A 19,584-nucleotide genomic window follows, 5' to 3' on the forward strand; every position below is an offset into this window, starting at 1 on the left:
CCCCCCCTTCCAGGAGTGGGCTGAAGTCTCTCTTTAGACCCCCACCATGCCGGGGTGGGGTGGGGGGAGGGACTGAAGTCTGTTCTTCAGACCCCCTCTGTTGGGAGAGCTTCCCAATAAGTTCTTTCTCTGCCTGTGGTTGTCTCAGTCTCCATGTCCCAGAAAGTGCTGTTTTTCTCCAACAAGCTGATATTGGTTGAAGCTGGGACCACAGAGCCTTAAGAAGAAGAGGAAGGATGGACTCTTGCAGATATCAGCAGCCATCTTGCTTACATGTGGCAACAGACTTTGGTGAGGGAAGTAACTTATGCTTATGGCCTTGCGACTGTAAGTTTCTACCCCAAATAATACCCTCTATAAATGCCAGCAGAATTTTGATACTTTGCATCAGCTCTCCTTTGGCTGACTAATACACCAGGTGTCTGTTTTCCCTTATGTAAACAGAAAGAAACTATTAAGTAAAGGATCTCTTTATTTTAGTTGTATGTTCAAGCACTCTCTGCTATATTCATGACTGAAGTGGTAATAACACTTGGGAGTTGACTGACATGGAAAAAGGAGGCAATTCAAAATCTGATTTTTGGAAACCATTGGGTTTAAGGGTAGACTCCCTACTCGGACATCTCATATCTAGAGGAATGAGTCACAAGCTCAGTTCTGTAGGTAAGTTTTAAGTATATTTAATATGAAACAATTCTCCATATTTGATTTTTTAGTATCTGCTGCCCCAAGCAGCCACGATGGTAGAGAAATAAGCAAAACACAGTGTTAACAAAAAACTTGAAGACTTCTAAGATACATCTATGGACCTCGAAGGCTAGTTGCTAAGTCACCTGAACCACAACTTCTGCAGTGGCACTAGCAAAACAAGAATCGTGTGGTGGGAATAGTCTTAGCAACGAAAGCTATCTCCATGTCTATATCACCATTTCCCATCCTGCTCCAGACTGTACTTCAAGGGGCTATAAAAAGCATGGGCGTAATTGCAAAGAATGGCTCAGTCATTCTCAATAAATACTTCTGTTGCTTTTACAATGCCCTGATCAAATAGTGGTGACACGTGATGTGGTGGTTTGGAACACCGTGTGCCCCAGAAAATCATGTTCTTCAAGCTAATCCATTCCTGTGGGTGTGAACCTCTTGGAAGTAGGACCTTTTGATGAGGCTACCTCAGTTAAAGTGGTGCCCAGGGAGCTCTTTATAAGAGAACGTAATTCAGACAAAGAGGGAGAAATTCACAGACACAAGAAGCTGAAATCAACCAAACCCAGAAGGAGATAGAGCTGCAGATGCTGCCATGTGCCTTGCCATGTGGCAGAAGAGCCCAGGACTGTCAGCAGTCAAGGTGTCAGCTTGAGGAAGAAAGCATCACCTGGATGATACCTTGCTTTGGACATTCTCACAGCCTCCAACTGTAAGCTAATCAAGTCCTATTGTTTAAAACCAACACTTTTCATAGTACCTGCTTTGAGCAGCCTAGGAAATGAAAGCACATACACACTGGCAAGGTGTGCCAGTGCTTCCTTTAAAATGGCCTAGATCCATCCTCCAAATTACCATTAGTGTCCCTATGTACTCGTTTGCTGGGAACAAGGTAATTACATACAGCTGAAAAGAGAAAAAATAAAGGAGGCTCATAAGTGGAAGAAACTGGTTGGAAAAAGAGGGCTGGAAGGGTTTTCTGTCATTTTCAGCAAGGGTGGGTCATTACCTGATTTTTTAATTGTTATTATTTCAACCTAAGAAAGCACTGTCTGGACCCAATGGACATTTTGTAATCACATCTCTGGTGCCATTTATCAAAAGAATAAAGTGAGGACTTTACAGAATGGTGCTTGGAATGCTCCAAGATAAAATCTCCCCTGAAATGTGTGTATTTCTATCATCTTTGGATTCACTTACACTTTCTGGGCCTGATCTTCTCATCTGAAAGCTGGAGATACAAATAATCGCTCCCTGATGCTGCCTGGGCTTTGGTGATCATGAAGGAGCTCTGTATACAAACGTGGGGAGTAATGTGAACTCCACAGCGGCAAAAGCACTGCCTGATGGGCAGCCCGCAGAGTCCCCTGTGGTTGCACAATCAAATGGGAAATTGTGGTTTTCTCAGTGGATCCTTGAGGAAGACAAGTGATCGAAAGAGAACATGTTGAACCTAGGGAAGACTCTAAGGAGTTCAGTATAACTCGTTCATTGTAAATTTAAGTGCGCTGCAACCCAGAAGGAGGGTGACTTTGTTGATGGCCAACCCTTGGAGGCAGGCCAATGCACCAAAATCAGCTCTCTGAAAGTCAGTTGGCCAAAAACCAATGTAGAGAATGGCGAATTCACCCAATCATTCTGCCCAGTGACTAACCTCAACCCACGCAGCTGCCTTTACCTCCACTTGGTCCCTTCATCTACCCCACCCTTTCCTCTTGAGGTGCCCTGTCAGGGGCATTACTTTGGCTGTCAGTGTCAAAGTGGCTGCTACAAACTTTCCTGTACCTTGTTTAAGGAATTTTTCTTCCAGAATGTGGGTGACTAGATGGTTTTTGGCAAACTTATTTTTGGCAAATTAACTGTAAACCTATTAGTTTCTTTTAATCTTTAAAAGAAACAGTTTCAATAAATTATCTGTGAACAACACTCATTAGGAAATTATGAAGCAGCCATCAGGAAACTAATTTTGCATGTAAAGATCTTGTTTCCTTTGGGAGAAAGGGTAGTGATTTGAGAAAAACCAGCCATCTCTTTTTGCTTCCTAGATATAAAGACCAAAGAAACCTAGTTGTTAAGCCCCCATTTGCAGCCCTTTTTGACCCAGGCTTTTTTCCCATTGGCAAAAAAAGTCACACCAGTTGAGGGGAAAAAAAGAGTTGCTTTTATTGTCTGTGTCTTTTTAAACTTCAGCCATGCTTTTCACATCCATTGTGACTTAATGGAGTCTAACAACCAATTAATGGCTTTAAAATCAGCAGGATTCCTGTTCTACCCTGTAACCTGAAATGAATTATTGATAGATGCTTTCAGCCCTCTGCCCTGTCAGATATTTCAAAGTCAATGTCAGTCTGTGCATTTTTCTCATTCAGTCTCTACTGAGGTCAAGATTGGTGAAGCAATGCTCCCCCAATAAGAAAAAAAGGGGGGCCAGCGCCCTGCGAATGTGGAGCGAGACATAATTGGCTTTCCTTTGGAAATCTCTGTAAAATAGCAGCAACCTCTCTCTGTCTTAGTAGGACCGCAGTCACTATTGTCTCAAAGCAGTAAGGAGGAATAATGTTAATAAGTACTCTTGTGATTATAACAATACTTCTCACTTAAGGTGTATTCCATTTCATTTGCATCTCAGGGTAATTCTGTGAGGTGGCAGAGCAAGGATCATTGCCTGCACCTGATATGAAAAAAAGGAAAATCTAAGATTCAGAGTTGTAAAATCTTCCCCCTTCCCCTTTTCCTTTCCCTTCTGCTTCTCCTCTTCTCCTTTTTTGCATATGTGTAATAGTACTCTGATTTTTATTTCTCCATTTGATAACAAGTCAGCATTAAAAAGAGATTTTTAAGTTTCCAGATTTTAATGTCATTCTGCTATGGAAACCTCTGAATTAGCCATTCCTTACCAAAATAGTTAATCTATTACTAAAGTGCCCCTTTTAAATGGTTTAGACTGACCGATGGCTTATGTATAATAACACAGTAAAATATAATGAGCAAATTTGCAATAAAATCATAATCCCTAGTAAACTTTAAAAAACAAGGTCCTTCGGGTCATAAAATATTATATACACATAGTTTAAAGCTTTAAAAATTGCTTACTAAAACAATCTCTTAAAAGAGGAAAAAAATTAATAACCACTAAATATCTAAATGTACATATGCTTTCTTCATATATATTATCATCATGTTTTATATTTGTTTTATTTTGTTTTTTAAAATTAATTATATCCACACTATTTTTCTCAGTTGCTACATAATTTTCATTATTATTATTTTAATGGGTAAATATTCCATTTAGATAATTTCCCAAACTTAATTACTGATTTCCTTATAATTGGACATTTAGGCTGTTACTAATGTTTCTCTGTAATAAGTAATGCAAGAGAGAATTTTCATATACATAAAATGTCCATTTATTTGAATTATTTCCCCGGATACCTAAGATGAGTGCTATTAGCAAATGAAAAGTTAAGATACATATGCACACACACACACACACACACACATATATCTTTTTGAGGTACCTGGGACCAATGATTGAACCTGGGACCTCTCATGTGGGAAGCTAGTGCTCAACCACTGAGCCACACTGGCTTCCCTGAGTTGGTTTTATTGTTTGTTTTGCTTATTTTTTTATTTTTGTTTTTTTTTTTTCAGGAGGCACCAGAAACTGAACCCAGGACCTCTCATGTGGCCAGCACTCAACTGCTTGAGCCACATTTGTTCCCAAGAATATTTTTTCTGCTCTTGGCTATGTGTTTCTACACTGATCTCTAAAATACCAATTTATGGTATCATTGTCACTTCGGTATCACAACATCAGTTATTATGTTCCATTGCGGAACTACATTTACTACATAGTAAGTGACAGCCCTAATCTGTACCAAATATGAAAACATATCATGAAACCATTAATAAAACAATGTGTTATTGTTATATGAAGACACAGATCAGTAAAGCAGAATAGAAGTCAAGAAATAGACAAAAATATATAATAGATTTTATTATTTGATATAGGGTATATCTAAAATCAATAGGGGGGAAATTGCTTATTTAATAAGGAAGAAACCATGGAAGATTTATTTTATAAATTCAGAAAAGGAAATATTTTGAAAATATGATATAAAACACATAAAACATGAAGTCTTAATAAATTTAGCTACATAAAAATACAAAATTTTACATGGTAAAAACCTCTATAAAAAAAACAAAAGACAAATACAAACTTTGGGGTTAATTATTGCCAATCATATCACAGACACACACACCTAACTTAATCTCCCCAACGCATGAATAAGTCCTACAAATTCCTAGCAAATGAACCAACATCCTAATTAAAAATGGAAAATGGGTATAAACAGATAGTCCACCAATAAATAAATATAATTGCTTGGAACATATGAAAATGCTTAATATCATTAATAATAGAAATGCATATTAAAACAACTCTGAGAAATACTTTACTATCAAATAGGTGAAAATCAAAATATTTGATTACACTGCTTGGGGTGGGGGGAGATACTGTTAGGAAAATGCAGTCACATACCTTACTGATGGATATGTAATTTGGTGATCTCTACAGGGTCCTAATTTAGGAATGTGAATCAGAACTGAAAACACATATTACATTTGACCCAGAATTTACATTTTTGGAATACAAACTCACAAATATCTGTCTATAATGTTATTTATTACACAATTATAAGGGAAAGTGACTGGAAAAAAAAACCAAAATGACTATTAATAAAGAACTATCTGATTAAATAAATTAAAGTACCCCCATAAATGAGATAATATGCAACTGTAAAGGGAAGAAAATGCTTTTGTATTATGACATATTAATAGAAAGACCTCCATTATGTATCAAGGAAAAAACCCAGGGTATAGAACAATGTGTGTAATGTGCTACCATTTGAGTAAAATATATCTATATATATGCACATGTGTATATTCTTGAATATGCATAAAATATTTCTGGGTGGCAGGGAACACAGAAGAAGAAAGGCTTTTCACTCTATATGGCTATATATATATTTTTAAAAATTGGACCATATACATGTATTCCACATTAAATATTTAAATTTAATAAAAAGACCTTTTGCTATTTTAGCGTATTTTAGAGTGAAAAATCTGTTTACTGCACACACATCTCACACAGGTCTGGAAGATACCATGAAAGAGGTGGAAAGACAAAGTAGAAGTCTACCAAATCTAGCCCAACTTATTTTAATCCAACCACTATTAATAATACATTATTAAAAACAAAAATCTTGAAAGAAAATAAAAGTCAAATCATAGACTGGGAAAGATACTGACTAGGATGTAAAAATAGTTCTTTCTACCTAATGAAGGGACTAAAACCCTGTCTCGACTTAGGAAATGTTAGAGGACATGAGACTAGAGGTGAGATGCAACGAAGACCCTTCCACTGAATTACAGTCCCCGTCGAAGAGACAAGCTGGCAGCAGAGAGGAATAAACTGCCACTCCCTATTTGGAGATTCGGAGGCTGCTTGCTCACAGAAAAGTCTGTGCCGATGCAGAGTGGCTGAAGTAGAGCAATGGTGGTATGGCTGGTTTAGGCAGGACAACTCTGAGTAAATGTGGCTCAGTGTTTACCAAGGAATTCCATTGCAGTTCAGACCTGCTGAGAGAGTTGGTGAAGCCTAAGAAATGGGTTCAGAACTGGGAGGGTGCAAGATAAACCTAGACCCTATGCTCAGGCCGTGGCCAGAGCCAGGGGCTCACAAGAGTAGGAGGACCTGAGGCAGTCCTCACATGTCTGAAGGCTACATTCAGATGGGAAAACGTGTACCCAGACTGAAAATAATAGGAAAATCAGAAAGAAATTAAGATGGGCAGATTTCAAATGTTCAAAGACATAAAGAAAGGGACAGAAAAAACAAATTATGTAAATTTGGTTTTGGAAAATAAAGAAATTCCAGAAATAGGGTAAAGAATCTAAAGAGTTAAGCAACCAATCAATGATTAAGACAGACAAACTCACATTTGATGGAGTCTGTAGCAGTTTGATATTATTTGTGAATTACAAAAAGAGATATGGATTATGTCTGTAGACTGGTCTGTTCCTCTGGGTGTGATACCCTTTGATTGTATTAGATTCAGCTAATTAGGGCTTTGATTCGACCTTATCAGTAGGGTGTAACTTAGTTTAAGTCCCTACCCTCTGGTAGACTATATAAATAGACACTTAAGAAGACACACAGAAAAAGACACAGGAAGAAAGAGAGCTCCACAGACACAGAAGAGGAGAGAAATTTGATCATTTTGGTCCTGCCATGTGACAGAAAGTAGAAGGTTCGAACAGCTAAAGCCCTGAGGAGAGCTGAGCCATTCACCTGATAGTTTGCCCCTGAAGAGACCAGAGACCTGAGCAACCAAGCAGGTCTGAAAAGGAACAAGCCATCCAGCCTACAGCTGAGATCAGAAGAAGCTGGGCCCACAGAACCTTAAGAGGAAGAGGAAGGCTGAACCCTTGCAGAGATCGGCAAACATCTTGCTTCAACATGTGGCAACAAACTTTGGTGAGAAAGTACCTCTTACAGTACCCTTAGTTGAACCATTTAGGGCCTTGTAACTCTAACCTTTTACCCCAGATAAATACCCTTTATAAAAGCCAACAGATTTCTGGTACTTTATATCAGCACCCATTTGGTTGACTAATACAGAGTCAATGAGAAAATTAGTGAAATGGAAGACAGAATTGAGAAACCATCTAGGGTGCTGCATAGAAATAAAGGGATGAAAATAGAACTGAAATAAAAGGCATGGAACATTTTCACCCATTCCCCTCTCCTCTGGGACACTGCTCCAGTTGAACTGTACATGCTCTGAGCTCCAAGCTCCTGCTAAGTCAGTGCCACTGTTGACTACTTCCGGCTGCCATCATGATCATCTACTTGGACTTCATCAGTCATGATGTGATGTTCTCCAACATTTACAAAATCTGGGAGATCACGGACAGGGACTGTGCCTGAAGGTGGAGGGGAAGATAGTGGAAGGACAGAGTGAAACACTGATGACTGGTTCACCTCTGCTGAAGGTGAAAGTACCAAAAGCACAGGTGTCACTGTTGTTGCTATTGTCATGAGCCATCACATGCAGGAAACGAACATTTCAAAAGATGCCTACAAGAAGTACGTCAAAGAGTACATGAAATCAACCAAAGGTAAACTTGAAGAATAGAGACCAAAAAGGGTCTTTTATGACAGTGGTTGCAGGACAAATCATGCACATTTTTGCTTATTTCAAAAACTACCATTTCTTTATTGGTGAAAACATGAATCCAGATTATGGTGATGCTCCTTGACTGTTGTGAGAATGGTCACGAATTTTGGCTGCTTCTTTCATCCACATAACACCAGGCCATAGACAAATGGAACTGATGTCATCTTGAAGTCATCATATATATTGACCTTGATTTATTTGAAGTGAAGACCCTGTTTTTTAAGAAAGCATATGTCAAGTAGGTTGTTCAAAAGTTAAAATATTTTAAACTAAGAAAAAGCATGATACGTAGAATGCCAATGTCCAACATGCAGCAAATATGAATTCCAGAAGGGTAGCATAGGAAGATCAGAGAGAAAATAATAAAAAGTGAAGATTAATAATAATTGTACCAATTATTTTTTTGATGGGCAAAGTGCATTGCGAAGTGAGCGGGATGAAAAATATCTGTATTTGGTCACTTTATAGGGAAACTGTATCATATCAAATGAAAAAAATGAAAAAAATTAAAAGCAACAAGAGCAAAACTGGGGTGTCTCCTAAAACCGAGTGACAAAACTCAGAGATTTTTCATTTGCCACAAGAGATGCAAAAGAATAGTAGGATCTTTGAAGTGTTGACAACAAATAACTCTAAACCTAGAATTGGTTCCCAGTTAATCTATAATTTAAAAATGATAATAATGGTGAGAAACCAGATACTTACCTCTAAGATCAGGAATGAGACAAGGATGTCCTTTCTCCTGGTTCCTATTCTATATCATACTGGAAATCCTAGCTTGTGTAATAAGAAAAGAGAAGGAAAAAAAGGCATGCAGTTTGAGAAAGAAGTAAAATGTCTTTGTTCACAGATGACATGATTGTCCATGTAGAAAACACCAAAAAATCAACATCAACCAAAAATCCTTCCGGAACTAAAAAATAAGTATAACAAGGTCAAGGATACAAGGTTAATATACAAAAGTCAATTGTTTTCCTATATAGCAACAATAAACAGTTGGAATTTTAATTAAAAATTGAGTTAAAAATATCATTTACAATAGTACCAAAGAAAGACTTATTTAGGTATAAATCTAAAATTTATTGCAGGATCTGTATGTGACAAACTGCAAAACTCTTAAGGAAAAAATCAAAGATCTAAATAAATTGAGAAATTGTGTACATGGATTGGAAGATTCAATATTGCTATAAGATGAATTCCTCCCAACTTGATGTATAGATTCAACATAATGCCAGTTAAAATTCTAAAAGTTATGTTGAAGATATTATCAAAATGATTCTATATTTTACATGGAAAGACAAAAGACCTAGAAGAGCGAACACAATACAGAAGAAAAACGAAGTTGGAAGACTCCCCTATTCAATTTCAAGTTTTACTATAAAATTAACAGCTATCAAGACAGCATAGTACAGAATAAAGAGCTCAGAAATAGACCATACAAATATAGTCAACTGATTTTTGATAAAGGAAAAAAGGCAATTCAATGAAGAAAGGATAGTCTGGTGCTGGAAAAATTGGACATCCATATACAAAAATATCAATAAATAAGCCTAGATACAGAACTCACACTTCTCACAAAAATTAACTCAAAATGGATCATAGGCCCAAGAATAAAACTTAAATTATAAAACTTGTAGAGGAAAACATATGAGAAAATCTAGGTAACCATAAGTTTTGCAATGAATAATACAACATCAGCAGCACAATCCATGAAAGAAAAAATTGGTACGTTGGACATTTTTGAAATTAAAAACTTCTCTGCAAAAGACACCAAGAGAATGAGAAGAAGAATCAAAGAGGTATGTATCTGATAAGGGATTTATTTTCATAATAGACAAAGAACTCTTAAAACTCAGCAATAGAAATATAAACAACCCAATTAAAAAATAGGAAAAAGATCTGAGCAGAAATCTCAATAAGGAAGATATACAGGTCCCAGATAAGAGCATGAAAAGATTCTCAACGTAATTTATCATTAGGGAATTGCAAATTAAAACAACAGTGAGATACCACTATGCCCCTATAATATAATAGGCTAAAATCCAAAAAAATACTGAGAATATCAGTTGCCATAGAGGATGGAGAGAGAGAAGCAGAGACTCTCACTCAATGCTGGTGTGAATGCAAAATGGTACCGCCACTTCGGAACAGTTTGACAGTTTCTTATGCTAAACATAATCTCACCATATGAGCTAGCAATTGGACTCCTAGATATTTACCTAACTACTTTGAAAACATGTCCACATGAAAACCTGCAACTGTATGTTTATAACAGCTTTATTCATAATTGTCAAAAACCAAAAGCAACAAAGATGTCCTTCAAAAGGTGAGTGGATAAACAAACTGTAGTAAATGCATGCAGTAGAGTGCTACTCAGCAATAAAAAAAACAAGCTATCAAGTCCTGAAAAGAGAGAGAGAAACTCCAAATGCATATTTCTAAATGAAAGAAGCCAGTCTGAAAAAGCTACATACCATAGGATTCCAAGTACATGACATTCTGGAAAAGGCAAAGCTAGAGAGACAGTAAAAAAGTTAGTGTTTGTCAGGAACTTGAAGAGTTGGGAGGAGGGTTGAGTAGGTGGAGCAAAGATAAAACTATTCTGTGTGATACAGTAGTTGTGGATACATGACACAATGCATTTTCAAAAATCCACTTTATAGCATGAAGCGTGAAACAATATATGCAAATTTAAAACAATTATTTTTGATAGTGGAGGAACCTCAGGATGAAATACAGACCATGACGAAAATGTCTAAGTGTATTATAGATGTATAAAACAACCTCACTGAAGGGACCAGAGGGGAAATGTGCTGACCACAGTAACTTTGGAAATGAGTGAAGTTTGTAAAGCTAAAGGCAAAATAAAGTATACAAAAACATTGTATTCTGGTTGACAGAGCTGCATCCCATGGCAGTATGGGTTAACAAATCTGATACTATTCTATGTGTATAGGAGCTGAACAACTGAACAAATGAATAGTTGATGGTGGAAGCCAGGTTTCTTGCTGTTGGAGTGGGAATTTATAGATACGGCAATGGGAGGAGTCTTAGAATGATCCACGTGGTAATTAATTACAGTTAGAGAGATCAGTATGAATATATGCTTAGCTTTATTAAATATAGATGGTTACATATAGAAATATTTTTGGGCAACTGTATTCACATGAGTTAGTTACACACATATATCTCCTTGCTCTGTCAACTGAGTGAGCATAAAAGAAATGACACCCAGTAGCAACAAGCACACCTATCACCCATAACTTGGTTTCTAATACCATTCCCCAATAAGAGGAACCAGGGCTCCATGGAGAAATGACTGATTCTAGAACTGGGGCAGGAAATTTACAAGATGAGTGTGAAGCATCTTATAATGCCAGAAAGTAAGGAAGGGCAAACAACGAACAACAATTCTTCAATGATGGCAGTATGTCAAAGGGATGCAGGAGCCAGCTGAAGGAGCTCCCAAAGGCCAAAGCTGAAACAATCTCAGCAATAAAATATCTAAAGTGGTATTGGATAAAACCCAAAGTAGAAAACAAATATTCATGAATTCATACTTACATAAATAAAAGAGTGGATAAATTAATAGATGGAAGGAATAGATAAATCTCCTATGCAGACCAATTCCAAATAATTTACGCAGATACTATGCTCTCAAGAAGGGAGATTGTAATTCCCCACTCTATAAGTATGGATTGCACATAGTAACTTCCATCCAAGGAGTACAGTATGGAAAGGGAGAAATGAAGTATGAATTTTAGCTAATAGTAGTATACCAATATTCTGGTTCATTAGTTGTAAAAACATTTTTCAATACTACGGTAAGAGATTAATAACATAGGAAGCTAGGTGAGAGGTACTTGGGCACTCATTGTACTATCTTCACTATTTTTCTGTGTATCAAACACTGATCTAAAAAATAAAGTTTATTTTTTAAAGCATGGTAAAAAGTGGCAAGCTCACAGTTAGTTTTAGTATCCATATTCCCATCATCCTTAGCATGAATCCTGAAATTTTACTAGCACACAAAAAGTTAATCTGTAATTTTTGAAAAAAAAAGAAGAGTGATATGAAGTCATTTTCAGATTCATAAGCTTAAGAGGCTTTGATACTCAAAGACTATTATTTAAAGAGCTACTAAAGAATGTTCTTTAGCTATAAAGGAAATAGAATCCAACAGTAAAGAATGGGATGAAATAATATGGAAATAGGAGAGGAAAATTACAGTTAAAGGTTGCCCTTGTATTGTCTGGTAGGGGAGAGAGATACTGATTAACTTTAGACTTTATATATTTAAAATATCTGTTAAAAATTAAGGGCAACCACTACAAAATAGATTGAAATGACTGATAATACTTATACTATATGCCACATTTATTCTAATGTGTATGTGCATGTGCATATAATTAATTAATCTAGAAGAGAATATAGAGGACAAAGGATAGAAAAAAAGCACAGTAAAAAGTCTCATAATTACAAAACAAATACAATGTAAAAACAACCCCAAATATGTCAGTAAACATAATTAGCATAAACAGATTAATTTAAAAGATACAGACTCTCAGATTGGGTAAAAAAAGAAATACAATTCAGATATATGTTATTTGGAGGAAAAAAATGTAAAGCAAAATGAGAAATAAAAATTTAAAATAATGAAATGGAAAAACATACTAACCCAGCAATAATAATTTCAGATGAGACAGATTTTAAAGCAACTTTGTTGCGATATAGTCACATACCATACAATCCATCCAAAGTGTACAATCAATGGCTTTTAGTATAATCACAGATTTGTGCATTCATCACCACAATCAATTGTAGAACATTTTCATTACTCCAAAATGAAAAACCTCATCCCTCTTGGCAGTCAGCTATCAATACCCTATGCTTCCCCAGTTCTACATAACTGCTAATCTAATTTCATAAATGAGATAGATTTTGAGACAAAAATACCAATAGCCTATAGAGGGAGCATTCCTAGTGATACTTCCTAGAAAACAACCATTAAAATAAATGTACATAACAACAGAGTCTCAAAATATATGAATAAAAGCACCTGAATTAAAAAAGAGAATTAATTCTGTAAAGAAAGTGGAAAATTTTAAGAAAACTCTTCTAATCAAGCTACCAAAAAATTAATAAAATAAGTGAAAATTTAAGTGCCATTATTAACAATCCTGATCAAATATATATGTATGTATGTATAGAGAGAGAACTTTGTATTAAAGAAAGAGAAAAAATAGATACTTTTAAAGTTTACGTGAAACATTTATAACCTATATTACATTGACCTATATTACATTACAAACATTGACCTATATTACAGGTCACAAAGTTTCAACAAAAAAACAAAGAAATGATATCAAACAAACAGTATCTTCTGCCCACAAACAAGTTAATTAGAAAAAAATGATATATTGTTTTAAAACTAACAAACACTATCCTTTATTACTGTATTAATTAACTCTAGCTGCTGTAACGAACAAGTCCCCAGTGTTTAATGGTGGAAACATGACAGAAGCTGACTGCATACTCAATTATTCAAGTCCCAGGTGGATGATTTGTGAGTAGCTCATCTTCGACCTTACCCTTCAGCTATCCTCATTACATCATTTCCAAGGTCTCTGAGCTCAGCTACATCAAGGGCATGGAGGGTCCCCTAGGAGATCTGGGGCTCAGGCCTGAGGTCTGTGTACATCACCTCTGGTCACGCTCCAGTGACTACAACACAGTCACACAGCCACTCGGACCTGCAAGGAAGTGGAAATAAAGGATAATTGTGATCCCAGGAAGCAGAGGAAAAGATTTTCATGAGCGATTATCTAATCCATACCACAGCAACTCCTAAGCAAAGGGGGAATTACAGTAGACATGACAAAATAGCTTGGACTGTCAACAAAATCTCAGCATGTTGGCACAAATGAGATATTTCTAAAGAGGTACTTGAAAGGTATATGTAAAACATAGTTACATTGGTTAAAACATACGTGCACAAGAAAGTCTGAAAATAAATGGGCAAAATATTTAACAACTGGAAAAATTGACTGCTTACCTAAAGAAAGTAGAATGAAGGACATTACAAGGGTGAATGTCAAAAAAATGAAAAGATAGACAAAAGAAAACAAAGCACAAATAATATTCAGAGAAAGAGCAAACTAATCTCAATTAGTACTATTTAGAATGAAGCTAAGAATGTAATTACAGAGATAGCTGAGATTTTAAAAATCATTTGCAACTAGAAAAAAGTTAATGGATTGAAAATCATTTAAAAACTTCAATTGTACTAAAAAAAAAAAATCATTCCCCCAACATGCTTCTCATTAAAAAAATAGCAGACCAGTGTAGAATTTTCAATAGCACTAATTTATTTTTTTAGGAGGTACTGGGGATTGAACCCTGGACCTCGTACATGTGAAGCAGGTGCTCAACTACTGAGCTACATCTGTCCTGCAGCACTATTTTTTAATAGCCCCAAACTGGGAACTAATTCTACTGTCCATCAACAGCAGAAGGGAAAAATATGGGGTAGCAACCACACAAAGGAAGCCCACACAGAAATAAGAATGAATGATCTACACTGACAACCACACTATGGATGCATCTTGAAAACAGCAGTGAGCAAAGGAAGTCAAATACAAAACAAGCACACCCTGTCTGATTCAATTATGTAAAGTACAAAGGCAGATAAAACTAGTCCATGCTCTTTGAAGTCAGGAGAGTGGCCACAAGGTCCCCAGACGGTCTTCCGGTGTGCTAGAAATGCTCTCTGTCATGATCTAGTGATGGTAATAAGGGCGTATTCAATTTATGAAAATTCGGAGAGATTGTGGAAATTAATGGTGAAATTTTCTGTATACATTTTACATTTCAATTTTAAAAAATTTAAATAAAATTAAAGTGAGGGAAGCGGCTGTAGCTCAATCAGTTGGGCTCCCATCCACCATATGGGAGGCGCTGGGTTCGCATCCTGGGGCCTCCTTGTGAAGGCAGGCTCTGGCCTGCAAGCACTGCAGAAAGCAGACTCAGCAAGGGGACGCAACAAAAAAAGGGAAACAAGTAAAAACACAGAAGAGTGCACGGTGAATGGACACAGAGAGCAGACAGCAAGCAAGCTGCACGGGGGGAGGGGAAATGAAATAAAATAAATAACAGATGCAGGAGAATGCACAGCGAATGGACACAGAGAGCGAACAGTACACAAGAAAAAAAAGCCACAAAGGTGGGGGGGATAAAAAACTTAAATTAAATTAAAGTGAAAACCAGGCTAGGTGTCTTTCAAGGTGAGTTTCATAAAAAATTTCAGAAACAGATTTTCTTATTTTATACATTAAAGAAGGAAAGAAAAAAGTGGTCCTTTCAGTAGATGCAGAAAAGCACTAAGCTCAACTCAATACATGTTCATGGTCAGAACAAAACAAAATTAAATTAGCAAACTACTAGCAAGAAAACTCTCTTACCAAAGATTTTTCAACACAATCTGTAGTAAATGTCTTCCTTATTGGTAAAGTAGAAGCAGCATTCCTGTCGCAGGCAAGAACAAGTCAGCACGAAGATAGCCATTGTCACCACTTCTATCCCACACTGAATTTGGAGATCTAGTCAATGCAGAAAGCAGGGGACAGGGGAAGCAGGAACAAGGACCAAAAGGGAGAAAGCACCCTTGTCTTTCTCAGATACTGACCTTCTAATCTTTCCACTGGATAGGACAAATCGTGTGGAGGACTGTCTAGAATGGCGCTGCAGAGCACAGAAGGGTAGAGCACACATTCCTTAAGAGCTTGAGCTCTAGACTCAGGCTGCCTGGATTCGTATATTCGTATTCCAGTTTCATCACCTACGAGCTGTGTGACCTTGAGTAACTTCTTTAACCTTCCCGGGCCGGTTTCCTTATTTGAAAACGGAGAGAGTAACCATATATGATTAAATAAGCTCACACATGTAAAGCATGCACTACGTTTGCAATAAACCCAGTCATTATTATCCCTTTAATATTCACCCATTTGGTGTTTCTATGAATTTGATCCCAGCTTTTTTTTAATTATTATTCTTTTTTCAGAGAGTCTTTCTAATTTTTAGCCTATCCAGACCATTTCTTTTTATTTCCTTCTAGGGAAGAAAGGAACATTGGGTTTTAGTGACCGATAGGCCCAGAGGGGCTTTTGCTTCCTACGCTCTATATTTCTGAATTTATTTTGTTTTTACTTTCTCGAAGGTTGTATCCATTTTTGATAGAGAAAACAAACAAAAAGAAAAATTTACAAACTCAAAAAATTCAAACCATCTATTCCTCTTGACTGACTATTGACCCAATGGGTGTAGATAGGTAATTTATTAAATGAAACATGGTTTGATAAATAATATTTGACTCTGATCTTTGAAAAGTAATTCGTGGACATTTCCGTTTCAGGAAACAGCATCACCACATCAGCTCACACCTAGGAAGTAAGTGTGGCATAGCTCCCCTCTTACTGGGTGCCAGGGAGATCCTCAGGTGAGGGTGACACGGGCCCTGCGCTCAGGGTGCGCACCATTCAAGAGGAGCATAGAGAGGCTGCTTGCTGTGGCTGCGGGTGCCGCCGGGCCCCTGGGCCAGGAGCTGTGCAAGCCCTGCGGGCTCCCAGGTGCCTCCTGCTCCCACCCTCCTGTCTTAGGAGCACCTGGTCATTTAAAGAGAACTTGCCAACACCTCGTTCATGTGTCAGGTGGTTTCACAGACAGCCTGAAGCTTGACATCTCTGACTGAGTCTGCTGATGAGTGGACAGGACAGCCCTGGGGACACTGTAGCTCAGGGTGCAGCATCGACACCCCAAATACCTGAGATGACAATTTATCAAAGGGCCTATCAGTCAGCTCAAGGAGGCTGTATTACAGACACCTAAATCGGTATTATTTATTTTTCAAACCACTGTGTAGTGTTGTTGTTGTTGCTAGGCTCAGCGCTAGAGCTTTCTTTCTAAATCTATGAAAAAAACGAAGGAGGCACAATAGAGTGCAAAGAGCAGGGTCAGGGCTCAACTCACTGCCCTGGAAGAAAAAAGTATCCTCCCGGGGGCGGGCTATTGGAATCTCTTGAAGAGAAGCAGCAGGTGGGCTCAGGAAGTCCATCCACGATGCAAGAGGCCGGCTGCGCGAGGGTCGCCGCTGGGAGCCCTGCCCGTGGGGCTGGGAGCTGCAGGTGCACTGGGGCGTGGGGGCGCAAGCCCCGGGGACAGGGTGGCCGGCAGGGGCGCTGCCCTGAGACCCAGCGGGCCAGAGAAGCCGTGGTCCCGGGACAGCTGCGGGCTCACCTGCTGCTGCAGGACCTTGCTCCCCGGCCGTCGCAGGCCAGCTGTGGGGACAGAGGCCACCACTCGTGGCTGGACAAGCTGCTCAGAGCCGTAGGCGCGAGCTATGTCCCAGACCAAGCAACGCCGGGGCAGCCGGGACCAAGCAAGGGGATTGGCAGCACCTGACCAGGAGAACAGTTCCACCCAGGGAAATGGTCAAGGGGCTTTCAGTAGACGTGTTAGTGTTCTCTGAGAGACCACAGAAGAGACTGCATCCATTAAAAATCAGCTGGAGATCTTGAGGATTCAAATTTGGGTCTTTGGAATAAAAATTCAATGGTTGATATAAATAGCAGAAGGAACACAGCCAAAGACCAAATCAATAAAATGGATATTTAAGCCAAATGATGTCCTCAGAAAGCAGCACAAAGGGACGGAGATAGTTGTCAAAATCAAAAAAGTGGAAAAAGTGATGGCGAAGACAGATGTGAAAGCTTCTGTATCTACTTAACCGGCGTTCCTGAGAGAAAGAAGGGGCAGAAGAAAGTATTCTAAGACATAGCCACAGGTAGAAGTTAGTCTCCAGGAGAGCTTTTGATGATTGTCGGTTCTCTGGCTTTCGACTGATCCCGCCAAGGCCATGCGGTGGAAAACTGATTTGCGTGGCGCTCTGTTGACGGCCCTGTGGCACCCTTGCTGGGAAGCAGAAGAGGCTTCTTCCAGGAAGCATGAGCCCAAGGTAAGGGGCCACGGGGAGGCGTGGTCGGGAGAGGAGATGCAGGAAAGAGGACTCTAACCTCTTCCACTGCTCGCTGACGGTGCCGCTTCGGGCATCTCCATCAAGCAGAGGTCTATTTCGCACCTGCTGTGGGCCAGGACCTGCTGTAAGCTGGGGCAGGAGCGAGCTGGAGTACTTCCTCGCTCTCCTGGAGCCTCTGCACCAACAGGAGTGGCAGGCAGCGTGATCTCATTTCCAGGAGCGATAAACGCCAGGGAGAGGAGCCGGGCAGCGCGGAGGCGAGGGGGAGCTCTTTTAGTTTGAGTGTCAGGAGGGCTTCCCGGAGGAGGCAGCATTTGAGCACACACCTGCAGCATAAGACGACCACCTGGGTGAAGGCCAGGGGAGGAGGGCCCCAGAGAGCAGCAAACGCGTGGACTCTGCGCAAGCGCCACGCGTCTGTCTGAGGGATGGTTAGGAACTCCCGGCTTTGGTTTCCTCAGCGGTGCAGTGGTGGGTGACAAGAGCATCTTAGGCATCAGATTTATCAGCCGCAAAACCGAGAGCACGTTTCCTGTCACTTACCATTTTTCATTAAATGTCAGTGCTCTCCTCATGGTCTTGAACAGCCTTTCACCTTGAACAGGTTTTGCGCTGCGCCCTCGGCCACCCTCGACGCTTCGCTTTGCCGAGCCTGTCTGTTAAAACACGCAGCTGGCAGCAGCACGGTGCTCGCGGCTCTCCAGGGAGCTGGCCTTCCCGCTGCTCCTGGTTCTGCCTACTGCTGACGAACAGCCGCACTTGCCCCCTGGGCCTTTGTTAGGTCAAGGCCACCGACACCTCGGTACCCACACCTTGGCTTGCTGGCACGATTTATTTCTCTCCTTGGAGACTCTGGTCTAGTATTAGGGGATCTGGGCTTGAGCCCTAATAGCTTCACTTCTCTGGACCTTCCTTGGTTTCCTCAATCGCTAAACAAGCAGAAGAGTTTGGGGCGACGTTGGCGAAAGGCTGAGAAATCAAACAGCACAAGCTAGTTGGCAGTAATTGCTAATGACCACAGTAGGACTGGGGCCCATGTGTTTGTGGACATAGGCAGAGGTATATCCCAATTCCTTTGATGGCTGTTTTGTGCCACCACTCTTAGTGTAGTCAACCCCAGAGCGTGCCATGTCCCTGTATAGGCCATTTGCTTTCACTTTGTACCTTTACTGGGGTGGGAATAGGGAGATCTTATCTCCTGTCCTCCCACTTTCAAGAGAGAAATTGGCCTCCCAGGACAAAGCAGGTTGAAGTAACACTTAGTTATGTTCTTCTTTCTACCCGTTTCACTCCTTCCTCTGTGAGAAGACGACCTCATGTGGGCGGTGACATTAGAAAAAGTCAGTAGGGTAGGGGCCCCAGGTCCTTTGGATATCCTTCCTTTTGGATCACCTTGTCTTCAGGACACGACCATTCTCTGCCTCTCTGTGTTAGCCAAATGTGGCAGGTGTTGTCCCTGAGAAGGGTGGTGGGTGATGGAAAGGAAATCTGAAGTTCTGGGAGGGCATCTCCAAGCTCAATTGCATAACAAATGCAAGACATGGTTCTCTGATCTGATGCTACAGATATAAAGCTGCTATTTTTTACCCCCAACTTTCTGACTCCTGTATC

General features: G+C 39.4%; 1 long non-coding RNA gene across 2 annotated transcripts; it reads right to left on the reverse strand.

The window, feature by feature from the left end:
- Positions 1–4,859: 4,859 nt before the first annotated feature.
- On the reverse strand, positions 4,860–15,709 carry LOC111764659 (uncharacterized). Of its 2 annotated transcripts, none has more exons than XR_002797224.2 (4): positions 15,628–15,709; positions 13,535–13,696; positions 8,649–8,716; positions 4,860–8,155 (listed from the first exon to the last, which is right to left on the reverse strand). It is a non-coding gene; the product is annotated as an uncharacterized lncRNA (long non-coding RNA). The 2 variants fall into 2 exon arrangements; XR_002797222.2 differs by having other exon boundaries at positions 8,649–8,720.
- Positions 15,710–19,584: the final 3,875 nt, after the last annotated feature.

The sequence above is a fragment of the Dasypus novemcinctus genome, chromosome 3, assembly GCF_030445035.2.
Source record: "Dasypus novemcinctus isolate mDasNov1 chromosome 3, mDasNov1.1.hap2, whole genome shotgun sequence".
In the NCBI taxonomy this organism is placed as follows: domain Eukaryota; kingdom Metazoa; phylum Chordata; class Mammalia; order Cingulata; family Dasypodidae; genus Dasypus; species Dasypus novemcinctus.